The 19365-nt window shown below is 46.9% G+C and overlaps 1 long non-coding RNA gene across 1 annotated transcript; it reads left to right on the top strand.

The window, feature by feature from the left end:
* The first annotated feature begins 10954 nt into the window (after window positions 1–10954).
* Window positions 10955–15264, top strand: LOC120094840 (uncharacterized). The gene is made up of 3 exons (XR_005489532.2): window positions 10955–13372; window positions 13671–13885; window positions 14827–15264. It is a non-coding gene; the product is annotated as an uncharacterized LOC120094840 (long non-coding RNA).
* The last annotated feature ends 4101 nt before the right edge of the window (window positions 15265–19365 follow it).

Genomic DNA, 19365 nt, shown 5'->3' with positions numbered 1-19365 from the left:
TTCTTACGCTCTGTAGCTTCACCTGACCCTAGCCGAGCCCCTCTACCTCATTCCCACATCAGCACCAAGTAGCCCCAAGATTGGACTTCAAGCACGCTCAACTATTCCAAACCTGACGTATTGGGCTAACAGCAAAGATCCAAATATCCACTCTACAGAGGCGGGGCAGACATCCGCACCAAAAGACACCATGAAGAAGATGGTCTTGGAGCTTGTTTGAGGATAAATTGGAGTCTTGGGGTTCCATCTCAGCGTGAGGTGCTTCGTGTACAGATCCACCTACTTGCTATCTTGATTACGAAGACTCTGAAGTCTCTCCTCACAACTCTGCTTTCCTTTCAGACGGTAGACAGCGTCACTGCTCTGTGACATTCCAAAAAGAACAAAGCTTTGCAAGAGGCCACACCTACTGCGAACCTCTGGGCAACTCTTGGCTGCCTAGGAGAAACAGCGTTTCCATTTCCGAGACCTGAAATGATCAGGAAACTTGAGAACCCTCCTGGTCATCTCCCTGTCCTGGGGCAGGAGTGCAAATACGTTTAGTCAGTCAGGCTAATTTTAGAGATTGCAAGATCTGGCAATTCTGTGACTCCCTCAGAAGGGCACCACAAGCCACCCTTGCAAGGTGTTCTTTATGTCTTCGTCTAGCCTAGGTGCCCTTGGTTGGGAGCAGTCAATCCTCTGCTTAAGTGGTCAACAGTTCTGATCAGTCCTCAGATCCAGTTTCTTAATCTTACACATCTTAATCTTTTCTTCAAATCTTGGAAAACATTTTTAGACATCTAACAAATTAGTTTATTGCAGACTCCTAGGATGTTCTTATTGAATAGCATTTCTCTGACGGAGATGAGTTCTCTCACAAAAGCTCCCCTCACTGCTATATTTTATAGCAGGGGCTCACAGGCACAGGCTTGTAAACCCAGAATTTGTGAGACAAATGTGAGGGGTTAGGAATTTGAGGCCATTCTGGGTTACATAACAAGGGCTTGTCTTAAAAATAGCCGGCCCCCAAACTAGGGGCTACAGAGATGAGTCACCACTTAAGAGTCCCTATCCAAGCAACTGCGTAACCAGCCAGGTGTCTGAAAATAAAATAAAATAAGGAAGGACATGGCTGCTTCTGGGTATGAGAGAGAAGAAAGTTTATTGTAGATAAAAGGGAGAGCATAGCCAGAGACAGAGAGAGAAAGAGAAAGAGAGAGAGAGAGAGAGAGAGAGAGAGAGAGAGAGAGAGAGAGAGAGACAGCTGGGAGGGTCCAAACTGAACATAACCCTCAGCCATTTGAGCAGAAGGGGAAGGGACGGGAGAGGGGAGAGAGGGGAATCAGGCAGAGCAGTAGACAAGAGGTAAAAAAGGAGTGAGTAGCCAAAATGGCTGGATTATATAGGGAAGAACATCTGGGGGAAGGGCTGCCCAACCCTGGTGGTGGTGGTGGTGGTGGCGGGGGTGGAATGGGTAGAGGGCAGAGTATGCTGGCCACATCCTGTAACAGGTAGGGACTGAGAAAGCTGGGGAGCTCCTGTCTGCCAGGTCCACTTTGATGTGTAAAGTAGGCCTCTCAGTCTTTTGTCCAAGGGTTTGAGACTTAATAGCAAGGTCACTGGGGCTTCACAACTCCCAAGACAACTCAAGCTATATAGCCAGGGAGAGAACACACACACACACACACACACACACACACACACACACACACACAATCTTTCTTCTTCTCTCCTCTCTTTCACATGCATACACACACACACATGACACAGACATACAACACTAATAGATGTTTTAAAAACCAAAAAGACATATACATTTTTAAAGACAAAATGGTTCTTCACCTGCCCAGAGAACTTTTATTTTGTATCTTAGAGAGCAATCATCCTGACAGCAGTGGGCTATGTCAGCCGTGCAGACAGAAGAACCAGGTCAGGGGCCAGTCACAGGAGGAGAAAGGCATCCTAACTACCTTCTTGGCCTTTAGGCAGCCAATGGGTTTAAAATACCACAAATCGATCATTGATTTTCATAATGACAGCCATAAGTCATCCAGAAAATTTGTCATCGACAAAGGGTTAGACCATAGGAATTGTCGAAAGAGCTGGGCAACTGTGCTAACTCCAGAACGCCGTCCTAGTGGATGAATTCAAGTCAGTTTAGTTTCGGCTTGAAAGGAGGTCAATTAGGAATTTATCTGATTATATTGTCATGAGAAGGTGAGTCAAGAGCTGCTTTTGTTAACGGGTCCTTTCGCAGACCAGGGAAAGGTGAAGTGGAGCAAAGAAAAAAGCTTCCTTGGGCCATTAGGAATAGCTGAGGGCTGGGAGGGAGAGCCCCACCATGAACTTTTATTTGAATTTCCACAGAAATGGCACTCAACTTGAAAATGTTCGAGAAGCTCTGGGGTATGCCTAGTATATTAAGTACTTCAAGCCTTGTTCCTCCTATGCACCAAGGGAATGAAAACTCAAAGTTCAGTTTAACAAAAAATAAAATTGCCTCACAGGGGCTGGAGGAATGGCGCAGGGGCGAGAGCATGCACCTCTCCTCAGAGGTCCCAAGTACCTGGGAGCAGTTTACAACTTCTCACAACTCCAGCTCTAGGGGCAAACACACACACAAACACACGCACACATAAACACACACACACACACACACACACACACACACCATACACACACACAAACACATGCACACATAAACACACACACACCACACACACAAACACAAACACACACACCACACACACACAAACACATGCACACACACAAACAGACACACACAACAACACACACACAAATACACACACATGCATGCGCACACGCACACACACACACACAAACAAACTCTCTCTCTCTCTCTCTCTCTCTCTCTCTCTCTCTCAATAGTAAAAATAATTTTTTAAAAGAACCAAAGAGTTCCTGACCATTGCCTGATGACATCTTGACTTTTAGCGTGGGCTTTGAAGGACTGACTTTTGAAGAACCGAGAGAGGACACATTAGAACCTTTGGGCCAGGATTGTTCAAGAGCTCAGCTTTGGTGAATTCGCCTTCCTCATTAAGATCTTTTCTGTTTGCATCTCTCTCTCTCTTTTTTTTTTTTGGAACTGGGGACCAAACCCAGGGCCTTGCGTTTGCTAGGCAAGCGCTCTACCACTGAGCTAAATCTCCAACCCTTCTGTTCGCATCTTAATCAAATACTGAGCTTATCGATACCATCCCACACCCGATCTCATTTAAGCCCTGCCCACTATTGTGATCATCCCTAGCGAGTTATTTATTCTGTATACTCTTCAGAAACATTTACTGAGCGCCAACAACATTCCATTTTAGACCGGAAGAAAACAACCCAAGAAGGTTGTCTTTCTGGGAACCTATCTAGTGCTTGGCTGAATTGATTTGTTTTATTTCAAAATGAAACCAGGGCCCAACGGGAACGGAAACAAGAAGTCAAAGCCCTTCTGAGGCAGGAGGAGGGCCTGGTGGTAACTAACACTGTGTGTCAGCAGGAGGAACTACTCCCTACAGATGTCCATATGTTCTGAGGCCCAGCTGGCCACCGCTGGAATCAGACATCTGTATTTCTCAAGGGCTCTCTCAATGGTTCTGATGTGACCTGTCTAGAGTCGGTTTCCAAATGCTTGTCTTAGGACCACTGACCCAGAAACTCTCTCCTCTATGTCTGTCAAAGTTCCACAAGATCCAAAAGGCAGCTTCAGTGGGACAACTGGAAGAAACTTTCAGAGGGATAACTCGCAAATTGTGTGCCAGGGTCTCTGAAGAATGGCAGAGAACCCCGAGGTGGGCCATGCAGTTGCATAGCAACTGTTGTTATTTTAAACTTGGGAGGTCAGGGGATGTTTCCCAGAATCAAGAGACAAGATAGGACCCCCTGAAAGACCAGAGATCATTAGTTGAAAACTGTAGCCAGCAAATCCAACTAGAATCTGGAAGGCCAAACAGCTACTGCCCATGACCATGTAAGCCAGTCTATGGTCAGCAAACAGGATGGACTGAGCTGGAGGAGCACTCACAGGAAGAGTCTAGACAATGCTTCCTTCAAATCTCGTGCAAAATTGTTTTCCAGAGGGCTTCATGACTCCTCACTATCTCTATTGCCAGAGACAACCCAGGCAATCAATGCCAAGTTTTTCTTCTTTCTTTTTCTTCCTCCTTCTTCCTCCTCCTCCTTCTTCCCCTTCCTCTTCCTCCTCCTCTTCTTCCTCCTCTTCTTCTTCCTCTTCTTCTTCCTCTTCTTCCTCCTCCTCCCCCATCTCCCTGTCTCCCCATCTCTCTGTCTCCCCATCTCCGTCTCCTCCTCCTCCTTTTTCCTCTTCTGCTTCCTCTGCTTCTGCTTCCGCTTCCTCCCCCTCTTCCCCTCCCCCCTCTCCCTCCCCTTCTCTTTCTCCTTCTCCTCCTTCTCTCCTCCTCCTCTTCTTTTTTTCATAGATATCAATGAGTACTCTATATATTATGTGTACTGTGATGGATTTTTTTTGTCTCTGCCTCTAACTTGTGTAGGTGTAGGAGAGAGTTTATGTTTTGACCTTCTACAATCTGTACCGCATTTTAAAAAGCTGTTTATCATCATCATTAGTACGCGTGTATATGATATATGTGTGTGTGTGTGTGTGTGTGTGTGTTGTGTGTGTGTGTGTGTGTGTGTGATGTCTAAATGATATGATACTATAGCATGTGTATGGGGACCACAACCTTGCAGAATTACCTTCCTCTGCTCACATTCATGTGGTTCTGAGGGTCAAGCTCAGAAATTCAGCTGGCTTGGCAAGCACTCTTCACCCTCTTCTTGCCATGCCTCCTCTTTACTTTTCCAGAGAGGGGGTCGTTTACTGAACTTGGAGCTCATCACTTCAGCTAGAATTGCAGCTAAGCAGGCGTTGGGAACCCTCTTGCCTCTGCTTTGCCAACACTGAGACTAAAGGTACCTGTCACTACATCTGGCTTTTACATGGGAGCTGAGGATTTGAACTCAGCTACTTATGCTTGCACGGCAAGGACTTCCCCAACTGAGCCATCTTTCCAGCACCTTGAAGTAGAGAACACTTCAAAGTTTTACAGCCTAATTGTTTTACAGCCAATGAAACTAATTTACAGATTATGCAGCTGGCCAATCACACAGCAGTAGAAGCGGTAAGTCATGATTGGAGGTCACATCACATATCTTACATGAGAGCCCGTGTTATCAGCCTCTATGCATTTTCCCAGAAATACACACATCCTACTCACTCTGGGTAACTTCAGTGTGTGTGGTAGGTAGTTTTGTTTTCTTGTACATCATGTTGCTGTCATTCATAAGGATGTTTGTGTTTATTAAATATTACATGTTTCTTCTTCATATCCAGGAGGCAAGCTGGGCCTTGTGGAGTAATATTTTCTGCATCCATACTTCGGGGATTAAATCCTGGATTTGGTCCACTTTTTTCTATGCCCTGCATAATGAAGAATGCAGCTCAGAACCATTGTGGCGGTTTGTTCAGGGATGAGGGTTTTCCCAGGACTTGGCTATTTTAACATTAAGGCTGGGACAGATCCTGACGTGGCTGTAGTGGTTGGCAGTTGTCATGTTTTTAAAGCAGTCTAAATTTTATAATGAGAAGGCCAGACATTCTAGAACCACATTTTAAAGAATTCACTAAAAATTAAAAACATGTTTAGAAAAGATACACAAACGGTGAATAAAGAGTTAAATATATCTTTCTTCATATCTTATGAGCCTGGGATCTGTTTACTCTCATAGCATCATACAACACAATTTACGATTTAGGACCATCTGAAGCGCCGAGGTCATGCGACAAGACAGGGAATAGGAACTGGAAGACGGTTTGTTCCACGCCAGTCAGCGTGGCGTGTGGAGATGTCATGTGACAAAGGATGCAGTCTGTCACAACAAAGCCCAGAACCACATCTCCTCTAACTCTAGTCCTAAGCATGTGACACTTGTCTCAGCACATGTGGTGTTTATTTCACTGTGTTGTAACCACTTGTTTGTTGTTTGTGTCCCTTGCTAGATAGAAAGATCATCGAGGACAGCATGTAGCTGTCCCGGGATTTACAACTGTCCCTGTTCAGTGGTCCTAGCACAGAGACTGTTGAAAACATCTTGGGCTACAAATTGTGTCTGGGCTTTCTGGATGCAGAACAAAATGTGACTTTAGAAGCCATGTCTGAAAACATCAGGTATTCAAGTGGGCATGGGAAGGCATAACTCCCCACACTATAAGGGTTTCCTGCTAAGCAATTTCTTACCTGCTTCCAGGATCTCTCTGGACTCTCCTCTCCCACTCCTTCACCTGCCTTCTTGATTATCTTGCTTCTGGATCTCATATAGCCTTACTTCATTCTTTTTTTTTAAAATACTTATTTATTTATTTTATGTATAAGTACACTATAGCTGTCTTCAGACACACCAGAAGAAGGTATCAGAGCTCATTACAGATGGTTGTGAGCCACCATGTGGTTGCTGGGAATTGAACTCAGGACCTCAGGAAGAGCAGTCAGTGCTCTCAACCGCTGAGCCATCTCTCCAGCCCCGCCTTACTTCATTCTTATTGTTTGGCAGGATGCTGGAAAATGAGTTGTTTTATTTTTTTAAGGGAGGAAGTAATTTAATTCACTTAAGTGGCAAGGCTTCTGTAGGAGAACATCGAAGAACTGGTGTAAATACATATGTCCTGAAAAGGTGGTAAGAGGACCATGGGGACACAACTCACTTTGTCATGCATTCCTGTTGTGCAGAGTGAAGAGCTAGCATGTAACATGTCCCGATGATTTTGTTCTATGGCTAGCTGTGACATGATTAATGATCATTTCCAGGCGTAGGTAAGGCTGAGGTACGGCCAAAGTCTGGATAGAGGCAAGATCTTTACAACCCTAAGACTGGTGTCCTTTGCTATCTCGCAGTCCTGAAGCCTTCCAGCTCGCAAATGTCTGGCTCCTGGAAGGCCTGGCTTCTCCCATTTTTCTGATACGAACCACACTCTAAGTGAGAAGTATGGGCTTAGCTTCTGGAGAAAGTCTCCCAGTGCCTGGAGACAGCGGCTGAGAGAAAAGAAGAAACGGCAAGTTGCAGAAAGCATGGCTTGGGGCTTCTTTATCATTGGGGGAGAAGATACCCACTTACAAGTGGTATTAAAGCCTGTGGTTAGATTTCACCAGTATAAATTATTCACGGAGAACTGCCAAGGGTTTTCCCTCCCTGCATTCTGCACTCCCCTACCTTGCTAGTCTAGTGGGTTTTTTGAAGACCAGCGCCCTCTGGCGGTTGAAGTGAGAAAAACCCCTCTAGGAAGAAAATAAAAAGGAGGAAGGGTTTTTGCCCTTGCCTGCTCTTACCTAATGAGGGGCTTCGGAGAGAAATACTTTCTATTGCTACCCTGAATGTGAAGTGTCATGTGACCATGGGGCTAGTGGTATTTGAGGCTGCTTAACCGTCTTAGGCTAATGTGGCCTTGGCAGTAACGCCCCCAGTGGTAGAACATCCGGTGGAAGAGGTTTCCAGGGCATCTGGAGAACCACGTTCACTTTTTGTGTTTTCTGTAGGGAGGTACGAGATAGAACAAGACTCAAGACTAAGCTGGGTGTGGACCTGAAACATCTAGTACTTGGGGGGCTGAGGCAGGTGGATCAATGGGAGTTAGAGGCCAGCCTGGGCTGCATAGTAAATTCTGGGACAGTCTAGGCTTCAGAGTGAGATGATGTCTCAAAATGAACGATTTAAGGCTTGTCAAAAAGAGACAGTGGGCAATGGTGGTGCACACCTTTAATCCCAGCACTTGGGAGGTAGAAGGAGGATCTCTTGTCAGTTTGAGGCCAGCCAGATTCCTATAACAAGGTCCAGGCCAGCCAGGGTTACAAAGTGAAACCCTGTCCTGAGGGATGATGATGGTGGTGGTGGTGGTGGTGGTGGTGGTGGTGGTGGTGGTGGTGGTGGTGGTGGTGAGAAGGAGGAGGAAGTGGAAGAAGAGGAGAGAGAGAGGAAGAGGAAGGGGAGGGGGAAGAGGGGAGGGGAGGGGGGAAAGGGGAGGGGGAGGGTGAAGAGGGGGAGGGGAGGATGAATCCATATGACAGAATGGCTATATGATTCTTGCCAGGCGTCTCTGCGGGGGCTGGGGAGAAAATGGTCTAGCATTCGAAAGGCACTCACTCCATACAGGAGTCAAACTGACCTCACTGATTTCCTTAAGAAGAGGAATTCTGTCCCCTGCTTACTTTCAAGCCCTTGCTTGAACTTCCTGGTACTTTATTAATGTGTCACTCGGGCTGTCATAGAAAAGGCCACTTTGGGGGAAGAGCCAGCAGGGCGGGGCAGAGATGAAGAGCTCGCACACGCCCGAACAATCTCTTGCCGGTGGTGAATGCTAAGGCTCAGAGACAGGACACCAGGCTCCTTGCCTCCTTTTCATTCCTCCTAACAGAGAATTCCAAAGTTCAGACCCACAACTCGGTCTAAGAACTCGGTCTTTGCTACACCTCCACGTCTCTCAAACACCCGTTTGGAGAGTGGATTATGATTCTGCACTCCAGTCACTGTGATAGATTTACCATGCCGACGACCAGATCTCCGTCTGCCCTCTTCTGCAGCTGAAGGCTTGACCTGGATACTGAGGCAGACAGCAATGGGCAGACCACGCAGAGTCTCTCCATCCACGCTCTTTCTGAGCTTGTCGGTTCAACTTCCAGCTGACTGTGTGGGTGTATGCTTGATGACTTCGTCTGGAGACATGAACTCTCTAGGGTCCTGGGAACTTCAGGCTAGTGGTGCTCTGGAGATAAATAGAGCACTCCTTACCAGTCTTCAGCTTGTATTCACATCCACTACATCACTTATAGACCACAGGAACAGCACCAAGTCTGGGGTGTTGGTGAGGCCATGCCCCAAAGGCAATGACGTAGGACTTTTACATTAGCCTGCTCTTGAATTTCATCAAGGCAAAACTGGACGTGAAAAAGCCAGTGCTAATTACTGGAAAGAATTCTCCAAAAAAAAAAAATGTTTACCGTTGCCTCGAACAATATGATCTGCCATTCATTGTATGAACTCTCTCAAGAATTCAAACTTCTCGTTTTCAGGAGACTTTTATCTCTTCAACTAAATCCCAGAACCTCAGAAAAGGGTTCGTATTTACTTCTGTCTCACTGGATCCCAAATGGCCATCCAATTTACTGTATTACATCACCATCGTCTCTCACAATAACCATGGGCCAGAAATTCAGGAGAGACCTCTCTGGGTGAGAGCTCAGTCCTAGAAGATGGCTATGATGTCACAGTCATTGAAAGACTTGACAGAAGAATGGCCTCTAGGACTGCTTCATGGCGTGCTTAGTGATAGGACCGTGTCACAGTGAGACTCTTTATGGAGCTGCTGAGGGTCCCTGTAGCCTGGCTGTCTACACCCCTGCAGGTGAACGATCTATGGGGCCCAGTTAGCAGCTGCATGTAGTACGTTTCTGACCTGACCTCAGGAAGCAGGCTCTCTCATGTGTTCTGTGTCCCATGTTCACACATGTCAGTCCTGATTCAGGATGAAGAGACCTCATGAGGTATGGATGCCAGGAAAGGGATGAGGATCACCAGGGGTCATCTTGCCACCTGGTTATTATGGGATTCTAGGAACATTCCATAAGAGGTTTGGGGTCAGGGCCACTGAGATGGTCCAGTGATTGAGAGTGCTTGCTGTATGAGTTTGATTACTTGAGTTCAGTCCCCAGAACCCTGAAAAAAACAAGAGACACCCCCCAAGACAAGTCTGAAGAAAAGAATGGATTCCTGATTTTCATACACATCCATGTGTGCGCATTCACATACACACACACACACACACACACACACACACACCCCACACATAGACACTAGCAAAAAAACATATGATAAAAGAGTTTTTAAGAGGAAAATACACGGAACAGCAGAGCATTTAAACTGTACTGAGATGGGGTATTGACTCTTAGGCCAAAAAAGATCTAAAATAATTTTTTTAATTGTCTAATTCTCCATCATGCCACTTACCCCAGGAGGCAGTGACCTATTCCCTTTAGGTCAAACAATTTATAGCTTGCAGAAACCCCTTAACAACAAGTCCAGGAAATTGCTATTATAAAAAACACCTCTGCTTCTCAGGAGGCGTGCTGAGCCCTCAGATGGCTGGCTTTCTTCTGAGAGTCAGAGCAGAGCTTGGTGAGAGCATGGCTACAGGCAGGTGTTTTCTGGGGCAGGATGTGGTTACACAGTGGCGCTCTTTGTCATAGTCTGGGCAGAGGGATTCCACTGGCCTGACTGCTACATGTTTGCTTCCTGGGCAGGAAGACCCTACTGCTTGGTGGACAGGTCTGTCCAAAACAAATCTGCTTGTTGTACCCCAATCCCCTATCCCTGTACTGAACCCCAAATGCTGTGGAACAAAGGTGACCCACAGACTCGATCCTCAGCTACCACTGCTTCTGGGGAGTGTTTACATTCATTACATACTAGCTAGCAAAGTCAAGGTCTTTCCCCTGTAGAAATGAAATCATAAGCACAGAGGGTGCAGCACTGAATGACAGCAGAGAAAATGAATGGTAGACTGACATGTAGAGCCATAGCCGTGAACCAGGACCTCCAAGGTTATTGTGTAGAAAGAAAGGGATTTCTTCTTCTTCTTCTTCTTCTTCTTCTTCTTCTTCTTCTTCTTCTTCTTCTTCTTCTTCTTCTTCTTCTTCTTCTTCTTCTTCCTCTCCTCCTCCTCCTCCTCTTCTTCTTCTCTTCCTCCTCTTCTTCTCTCCCTTCTCGCTCCTCTCCTTCTTCTTCTTTTTCTCCCTTTCTTTCTTTGTTTCTTTTTTCTTGTTATTTAGAAACACACACACACACACACACACACACACACACACGGGGGGGGGGAGAGAGAAAGGGGGAGAGGGAGAGGGAGAGAGAGAGAGAGGGAGAGGGAGAGGGAGAGAGAGAGAGAGAGAGAGGAATATGGTACTCTAGTGGGCAATAGGTTAAAGCTATTACTTTTGAGCTTTCTTCAAAGAACTCTCTGAGGTTAACATTATCTGCCTCTGCACTCTGCAGAAGCATTATGGCACACTCCTCCCATTTTACAGACAGGTTTTCACAGACCATCTATTCCTTGGCATTATGCTTATTTCCATGGAGCGGCCTGTTTGGTTATTGACGATTGGCCTGAAAGATAAGCGTTGGAAGGCCTGAAGGGTCACATCCATAATCCTGGACCCAGGAGACCGAGAGAAAGGAGGTTCTTTGAGCTTGAAGCCAGTCATGGCTACATGATGAGTTCCAGGCCAACGTAGGCTATAGAGTGAGATTCTGTCTCGAAAATCAAAACAAAACAAAAATAACCAAATGAATAGTGAAGTTTGTGAGAACATGCCTTTGCCTACTTTGCTGTTTGCTATCCCTGCCCCAAACCTAGAAAATAAATGGCATTATGTTTTCTTGATAAATAATTGTAAAAAAAAAAAAAAGGTTGTGCAGTGTCTTAATTAGGGTTTTACTGCTGTGAACAGACACCATGACCAAGGCAACTCTTATAAGGACAACATTTAACTGGGGCCGGCTTACAGGTTCAAAGGTTCAATCCATTTTGATCAAGATGGGAACATGGCAGCATCCAGGCAGGCACGGTGCAGGAGGAGCTGAGAGTTCTACATCTTCATGTGAAAGCTGATAGCAGAATACTGGCTTCCAGGCAGCTAGGATGAGGGTCTTAAAGCCCACACCCATAGTGACACACCTACTCCAACAGGGCCATACCTACTCCAACAGGGGCACACCTCCTAACAGTGCCACTCCCTGGGCCGAGCATATACAAACCACCACATGTAGCAAGTCAGTGGTAGGGTGTTAAATCACTTCCCAAGTCTTCTGAGTTCAGATTTGACACACCTTTCGCCATGCTATCCTGCTTCTCTGTAATCTGCATCAGAAGTTATGCTATTCTGGAGTCTGAGGCAGGAGAACCACAAGTTCAATCCCAGCTGGTGCTCAAGACACTCACTCAGAATCACAAGGGAAGACAGGGATGAGGATAGATCTCAGTGGTGGAGCCCTTGGCTACCACGCATGAGGCTCTGGGCTCAAGTCTCAGGGCCAGCAAACGAAAAGAGAAGCCAGATGCCTAGACCTTAGGAAAATGAGGCTTCAGGGTTGCTCAAGCCTTCTGATATTTCCTTACTCAGCTCGGGTTTTTGCTGTCATCACTAAGCTAAATGTCAGGCTCCAGGGTGAGTTAATGCTGAGGTTAGCGACTGCCACGTCACCCTCGTGTGTGGCTGTTTGGCCTCTTAGTCAGTGGGTGTGGAAGTGCACGGTGCGTGCCTCAGGATGGTGTAAGCTGCCGACCCTTGTCCATGCTACCTCCGTTATCAGTGTGACCACAGGAGCAATAGTTTGGCAAGATTACACGTGACCTTCAAGACTGTGTAAATGTGCGTTTCTACCTGGGAAGAGCTGGAATTTAAGGCTCTGATCAAAACACCCACATCAGTACTGGGAGGAAGCCCTATGGAAGGGCAGCAAGGATCTCAGCCTCTTCTTGACTTTATCTCTCGAGAGCTGAATGTGAAGATGCCCAGGATTCAGTAAACCCAGTTAAGTACTCAGGAATTTCCATTTGGGAAGCAGTAGCAATAACTCCCTGAGAATCATTTGCTTCTCAAGCCAAGAACAACCCAAATATATCATCAGGAAGTTGACCCTTATAGGACGACATACTAGCCAGATACTAGCCTTGAAGCAGCTTCGAGGAAGGGTCTTGTTCTGACTGAGAAGGAACACATGCTACCATGCAAATAACTCAGTTGTGCTCCTCCTGAGGACAGTGTGGGAGCCCGTGTGTAGGTGGTGCCCTTAGATGGGTTCCCTATCCCACCCCCAGGAACTAGCCTTCCGAGACCTGTGCCTGGTGCCAGAGTGTAGACCAAATGGAGCCACTTGCTAAGCTGCTTATGAACCGCATCAGTCAGGTAGAGCATAAACCCGGGACTTTGGCGTCCTGTGTCTAACAGATCTGTGATTATGCAGAGGAAGTGTCCCCGTCCATTCTTATGCTCCTGTGCTATTTCGTTAGTCAGGGATGTAGCATAAAGATATCTGTGGAGGAAGACCAGCAAATAGAATCAACCAACCAAAACCCTCGGAGGCTCCCAGAGACTGAACCATCAACCAAAGAGCAAACTCAGGCTAGACCAACCCCTCCTGCCCCACTTATACGTAGCAGACATGCAGTTTGGTCTTCATGCGGGTCCCCCAACATGGACCAGGGTTGTCCCTGAATCTGTTGCTTGCCTGTAGATTCTATTCCCCTAACAGGGCCGCTTTATCTGGCACAGTGGAAGAGGATGTGACTAGTCTTGCAGTGACTTGATGTATCAAGGTGAGGTGATACCCAGCAGGGGCCTCCTCATTCTCAGAGGAGAGGGGGGGGGTATAGGAAGAGGAGCAGTGTGAGGAGGAGACTGGGAGGAGGGAGGTAGACTTTGGAATGCAAAGTGTATGAATGAATGAATGAATGAATGAATGAGTGAATGAATGAATATACAAATAAATATTCCTGTGGAACCAATGGGAAGAAAAAATGCCCCAGAACGTAAGTTCGAATCCCTGATCTGCTGTTAATAGACCGTCAAGTCTTGAGTTTGTGAACTGGTCCAAATCTCCTCTTCTGTTTTCAGGCACCATAGCAACCATCTTTCAGGATGCTGCTGAGCGTGGGCAACGTTGACGTGGCCACTGCAAGGCGTCAGACAGAACTAGTATCTTCACACTTGACAAGGAGCCACACTGTCACTAACAGTGTTGTGTGGCCGCCCTGTGGGTCAGTGCTCCGGCACACAGGGCTCCCTGGAAAGCGATGGAGATGAAGGAGCTGGAGAACATCTCTGTCCCGGTGAGCGGCTGGGCTGTCACCTCTGCTGAGCACGGTGCTTTGCTCACACGGCTTACCGAGATGTTACATTCACACCCAGTGAACCTGGCTTTATGAGTATTTTTATGAAGTGCTGATTGCGATTATGATTTTTGTTTTGACCTTTATGTGTGTGTCCCTGTGAGTTGTGGGCGCCTGCAAGGATCAGAAAATGGTATACGATTCACTGGATAGAGTTCCGGGTGGTCGAGGGCCTCCTGAAGTGGGAACCAAACTCAGGCAGAAGAACCATCCTCAAGAGCGCTCAGCCTCCGAGCCAACTCCCCAGCCCCCTTGGTTGTTATGTTTCCAACACACAGCTCAATGATTAGAATCCAGGGAAAATAGGAAACAATCTCTGACTCTGGGGGACTGAAAAGTCTATTAAGGATCTTGTGATTCTTTTGACCATCAGAATCGTCTTCCTAAAATAGACATGATGTTCTGGTTAAAATAAAAACAACATATCAGATTTAATGAGTATTTCATTTGCAGAAGCACGAAGGAGAACAGAGGCAGACCCTAGAGTGCTGGGAAGATCAAATGAGATAGATAGTGACGGTCAAAGGGAACCAGACGATACAAACCACAGGTTAGATGTGCAGCGTGGATGTGAGGCTCCATTCGATGTTATTTTGGGGATTTGTCATTGCCGGATACCCCTGCTGCACTGACCTTGTTCAGAGATGAGACCGGCAGCCTCTCATCGCAGAAGGCAGGTGCTAAACGTGTATGAAAAGAGGTTCTGGGGAGTCGGCTCAGCTCTTAAAGGTCTGGCTGAGGAAGCACAGGGCCCTGACTTCAGATTGCAACCACGGGCGTGAAAATCCAGGCACGTGGCTCACCTCGGTAACCCCAACGCTGAGCATTGCTCTATCCGTTCTGGAAGATTGTGCAAATGGGTTTGTTGTCCTCTTTTGCAGGCTAGCAGTGACAGAGAGGAGGACCGAAGACGGGGAAGATTTTATTGTCCTTTAGGTCACGAGAAAGAATTGCATTCCCGAAAGTCTGGGCTGACAGACTAAATTTTTGTGTTCGTAGTACATGTGTCTAAGTGCCTAGAACTTAGAGAGCATGCTAAAAATATTGGCTGAGCTAAAGATGTGGTTCTTTTCAACCTTCAGCTACACCCACCTATTTTTCCATTAGAGATGCCTGACCAACAGTATTTTTGAAAATTCTACTTCTCATCTATCAAGTACCCCCTAGATACCTACTCTCATAGAAGTGGCGTTTTAAAAATAAATACTGTAGACAAAAAGAAATGATTTTGCTTTGTTTGTTTGTGTCTTTCTGGAGCCCAGCTGGCCTAGAATTCATAATGGAATTCACTATTCCCTGCCTGGCCTTGAACTTGTGACAATTCCCCCCTTTCAGCCTCCAGAAAGCTGGGTAAAATGGGCTTTGTTTGTTTCTTTGTTTGTTTGTTTAGATTACTGGGGTTGGAGGCACTTGCAGACGCTCTGCTCTTTGTTTCCCGGCACCCGAGCTGAGCAGGTCATAACTTCCCCTGACTCCAGCCCTAGCTAATCCAGTGTCTTCTTCTGACCTCTCAGAGAACCTGCGCACAAGTGACAGACACTTGTGACGCGTGCGCGCACGCGCGCGCGCGAGCACACACAATCTTTAAACAAGGGAAAAGAATAGGCAAGAGCAGATGTGAACATCTTAAACGACTCCCGAGAGACACAACCCCTCTACTCTTCATGAGAACAAGAAGTGAAACAGAATTCATGAGGGACAGCCCAGATTTAGAGACAGGAACAAGCACAGGGACATGTTAACAAACAAACAAAAGGGGCCAGGGTTGCTGGAACAGACTTATCAGCAGCCAGAGTGTTAATGTGCTCCTCGCGGGCAGTTCCCAGGAAGGCTGAAGGAGGGGAGTCCCGGCCACAGCCGCTACCAGCAGTGCTGGGAGCTAATTCAGATCATTCAGGCTAAGAATGTTGCTAAGCACACCGGCCGAGATGATACAGAAGGAATAGGGCAGAACATTTTCCAGTTCACATTTCAACCCGGTGTTTCGGCACCTGCGGTGCTGTGCTGGGAGGAGGTAGTCGTTGTGTAACGTGGCTGCAGCCAGACTATCTGATTTTTCTAAGGAATGCTCCTGGGGTAAGATTTCCCAGTCATTGTTGTGCATTTCAAAATCAGTAGTTCTGAAGGCACGGGGGTGCCTTAAGGAGTCCACTCCAGGCAAGCCACGAAATTTTGTTTAGACAAGGGATTGCAAAGCCCAAGGAGGTTGTGAGGCTGCTAATGTTACTGGAACCCCAGACCACGCGTAAGCACGTGGGAAACCCCGTTACAGAGCTTTCTGGAACTGCCGTAGCTGACGCAGTTCTCAAGGTAACAGAGCCTTGCCCTGTTCTGATTCTGTACCTCTAAAACCTGACCTTTTACAAAATGAGATTATGACTGGCAAAGAAATTCTTATTTGGAGCTCGTTTGGTTCCAGGGATGAAAATTGAAAAACAAAGTAACTGTGAATTTAAGCCTTGTCGTGCTTACTTTTTGTTTTCGTTTGTTTCGGACACTGTCTCAGAGACCCCAGGCTGGTCTTGAATTCCCTGGTAATTGAACACGATCTTGAGGTTTTTCCCATCTTGCCCCCACCTCCAGAGTGCTGGGATTACAGCTGTGTACTGCCACACCCAGTTTGTGTGTTGTGGGATAGCACCAAGGACTTGTACCCAGGACTTGTGCGGGCAGGCGAGCACTACCAACGAGCCACACCCCCAGCCCTTACTTGCTACTGCAGAGGAAGAAGAGGTATGCAGTGTGACGAACCAGGAAAGGATGGAGAGCTTCCACCGCCTTCGCTGAGGTATCATCCACAAGGAACTTCCAAGTGTTCAAGTATCTAGAAAATTCTTGAACTGTCTTTTTTCAGGGGCGGGGGGTTATGGATACTTTTGCATAAACGCAGTTGATTACATCCTTGAACATTAGTGATTAACTTAACATTTGGCTAAGGGGTACCAAAGAGATGACAGACTGCATGCCCATATAGACTCGCATGTTCTGGGGGAGGAGAGGTCAACCTATCAGGCACAACATTTAAGGATATACTAGGAATAGCAGAAAAATCGAAATAGTTTCCGGTGATATTTTGATTTTTAAAAGTTATAGAACATGTACAATGAACAAAATATCAAAAACTTACATAAACGTAGGCTACTGCTGCTCGTTTGTGGCTGTGGGACAAGGACAGCTACTTCGGGTTACCCTGTTTCTGGGTATATGTTGCCCTTGTGTCTCCCTGTGTGTGAAGGCCTCCTGTGTGGGTCGAGGATGGTAAGCCTGTGAGCAACCATGTGCCCAGCACCGAGCCTTGGGTGAAGGCAAGTTTGTAGTCATTTTGTATGGGTTTTGGCTTTTTGTTCTAAGGATAGATCTTTCGAGAGTACTGTCCCTGGCTCAGAGATGTGGAAGGACAAGCCAGGCATGGCTGAGACACGAGGACTCAGAGTTGGAGACTAGCCTGAGCTACACACCAGGACCTGCGTTCACAAACAACTCAACAACCCAGGGGTCTTTTCATCAAGGGCGTATGCTGCAAATATCCTTCTTCCCTCTGCCTCAACATCCAGTAGGACCTAGTCATTTTACTGAGATCATGGCAGACAGAGAGAGGCCAGAACTCCCCTTACTGAGTGCTTGGCTTCGCAGACGGACCTTTGAGAAACAGGGTGAGTTGCTTTCACAGTTGAGGGTTTGAGAAAGAGCCAAGGAAGGGACAAGGAAGACGAGAAAAGTGTAGCGACCGAGTCCAGGGAGTGGAGAGAGCTTCCGAAGCAGTCAGCTACTGGTCTTCATGAAAACCCCTTGGACTGTTGAGTTAATTGCCTGGTTCTCCCTGGGACCTGGTCCTAGGCTTATGCCCAGTTCTCCATAGGACCTGGCCACAATATCTTTCTGAGCCTCAGGGAAAATGAAATGCTTGTCGGATTTCTTCGAGCTGGTATGTCTTCCCAAATCGATGTGTAAAAGTCAGAGAAGTCAGGCTACGCTGTTTGAACGGAAAGCGTTCTATACTTTGCAGGTGGCCTGTGTTCCGAAAGTGTTCTGTGTCCTGTGAATTTCTCCCAGAAACGCATGTATTGGAATCCTACCTGCCTTGAGTGATGCTTAAAAGATGGGGCTTTGGGGAAATGATGAAGCCCTCATGGGTGTAGTTAATGCTCTCATAAAAATGGCCTCAGGCCTGAGACAGACCCCCTTTCTCTTTCTATCACTCCAGGATACAGGGGGAAAGGTCCAGGAGAGCCAAGGTATCTTCCATAGACCCTACCTTGATCCTGGACAGCTTAGCCCCTGAAGCTATGGGAAATCTATTTCTGTCTGTAAGCTGCCTCGCTCACGGAACTTTATCATGGCAGCCTAAATGGACCAGGGGTGTGAAAACAAGACCTTTACCTGCCCACCTTCTGCAGACTGTCTAACAAACATAAGATCTCTCGGGGCTCATTGCATGCCAGGGAAAACACTGAATTAGGATTGAGTGATGGCCATGCCAGTCCTGACATCCTGCTCAGGTCTTGGAGACCTGCACGTCTTGTGCAACCTGTTGAAAATGTGACAGTGAGATGTTTACCCTTGTCAAGGACAAAGCACAGGAGTCGCGTCTTCAGCTTTTGGACTTAACTTTTGGGTGTGCCGTGTTCCATTTCTGAGCCCTTCGAGCCTGCAAGGCCCATGACCTCAGTAGACTCATCAACAGGATTGAGTCAGCCCTGTGGAGGCCAGTGCAATTATACAGTGAAGTGAGGCATGCTGCCAGGATCTTAACATGAAGCAGGCACCCAGGGGGAACATTGACAAATGACCCGGGGGTGCTGTCTGCGCATGGCTGGCAGCCAATGACAGACAGCTGGGCTCTTCTTCCTCATCCGTGGGACCGCTCCAGACTTACGAAATGCTTTAGGACTGCGGTAAATAAACTCCAGTGGTCTTCCAAACAACAGCAAAGCCTTCAGCCCCAGTCCAATTATGGTTCCTCTTACTCAACTAGATCTTCAAAGGACAGAGCAGCCCCACTCTTAAACACATAAATGGTAGGGTCGCAGCTAGAGCCGTAAGGTCAACAGGGGCTTTGGGGTCTGACAGCTCTTTAGAAACGCAGATCTACCTATCTCTAGTTTTGTGATCTTGGTCCAGGTTTCCAATGCAACAGAACTTCAAGCTCCTTAGCTTGAAGAGAGCCGAGATGCAGGATGGAGGAGTTAAGGAGTGTATGTAGGTTAAATGCGTGTATTAGGTTTCTTCCTTTACTGTTTCTGAAACTCCCATCTCCTTAAAGAAATGGGTCAAGAGAACTTTCCTGTTTAAACCAGCTTTGAGATTGTGTGTTTGTACATATGCGTGTGTGTGTGTGTTTTGTCTGTGTTTCTGTGTGTAAGTCTGTTCTCTCCCGTATGTGTTACTTCATTTTAGCAATTGGTTCTTTGGAAATTCTG

The sequence above is a fragment of the Rattus norvegicus genome, chromosome 9 (assembly GCF_036323735.1).
Source record: "Rattus norvegicus strain BN/NHsdMcwi chromosome 9, GRCr8, whole genome shotgun sequence".
Classification (NCBI taxonomy): domain Eukaryota; kingdom Metazoa; phylum Chordata; class Mammalia; order Rodentia; family Muridae; genus Rattus; species Rattus norvegicus.
The sequence above is the reverse complement of the archived record's forward strand: the minus strand, read 5'-3'. Positions and strand labels throughout refer to the sequence as shown.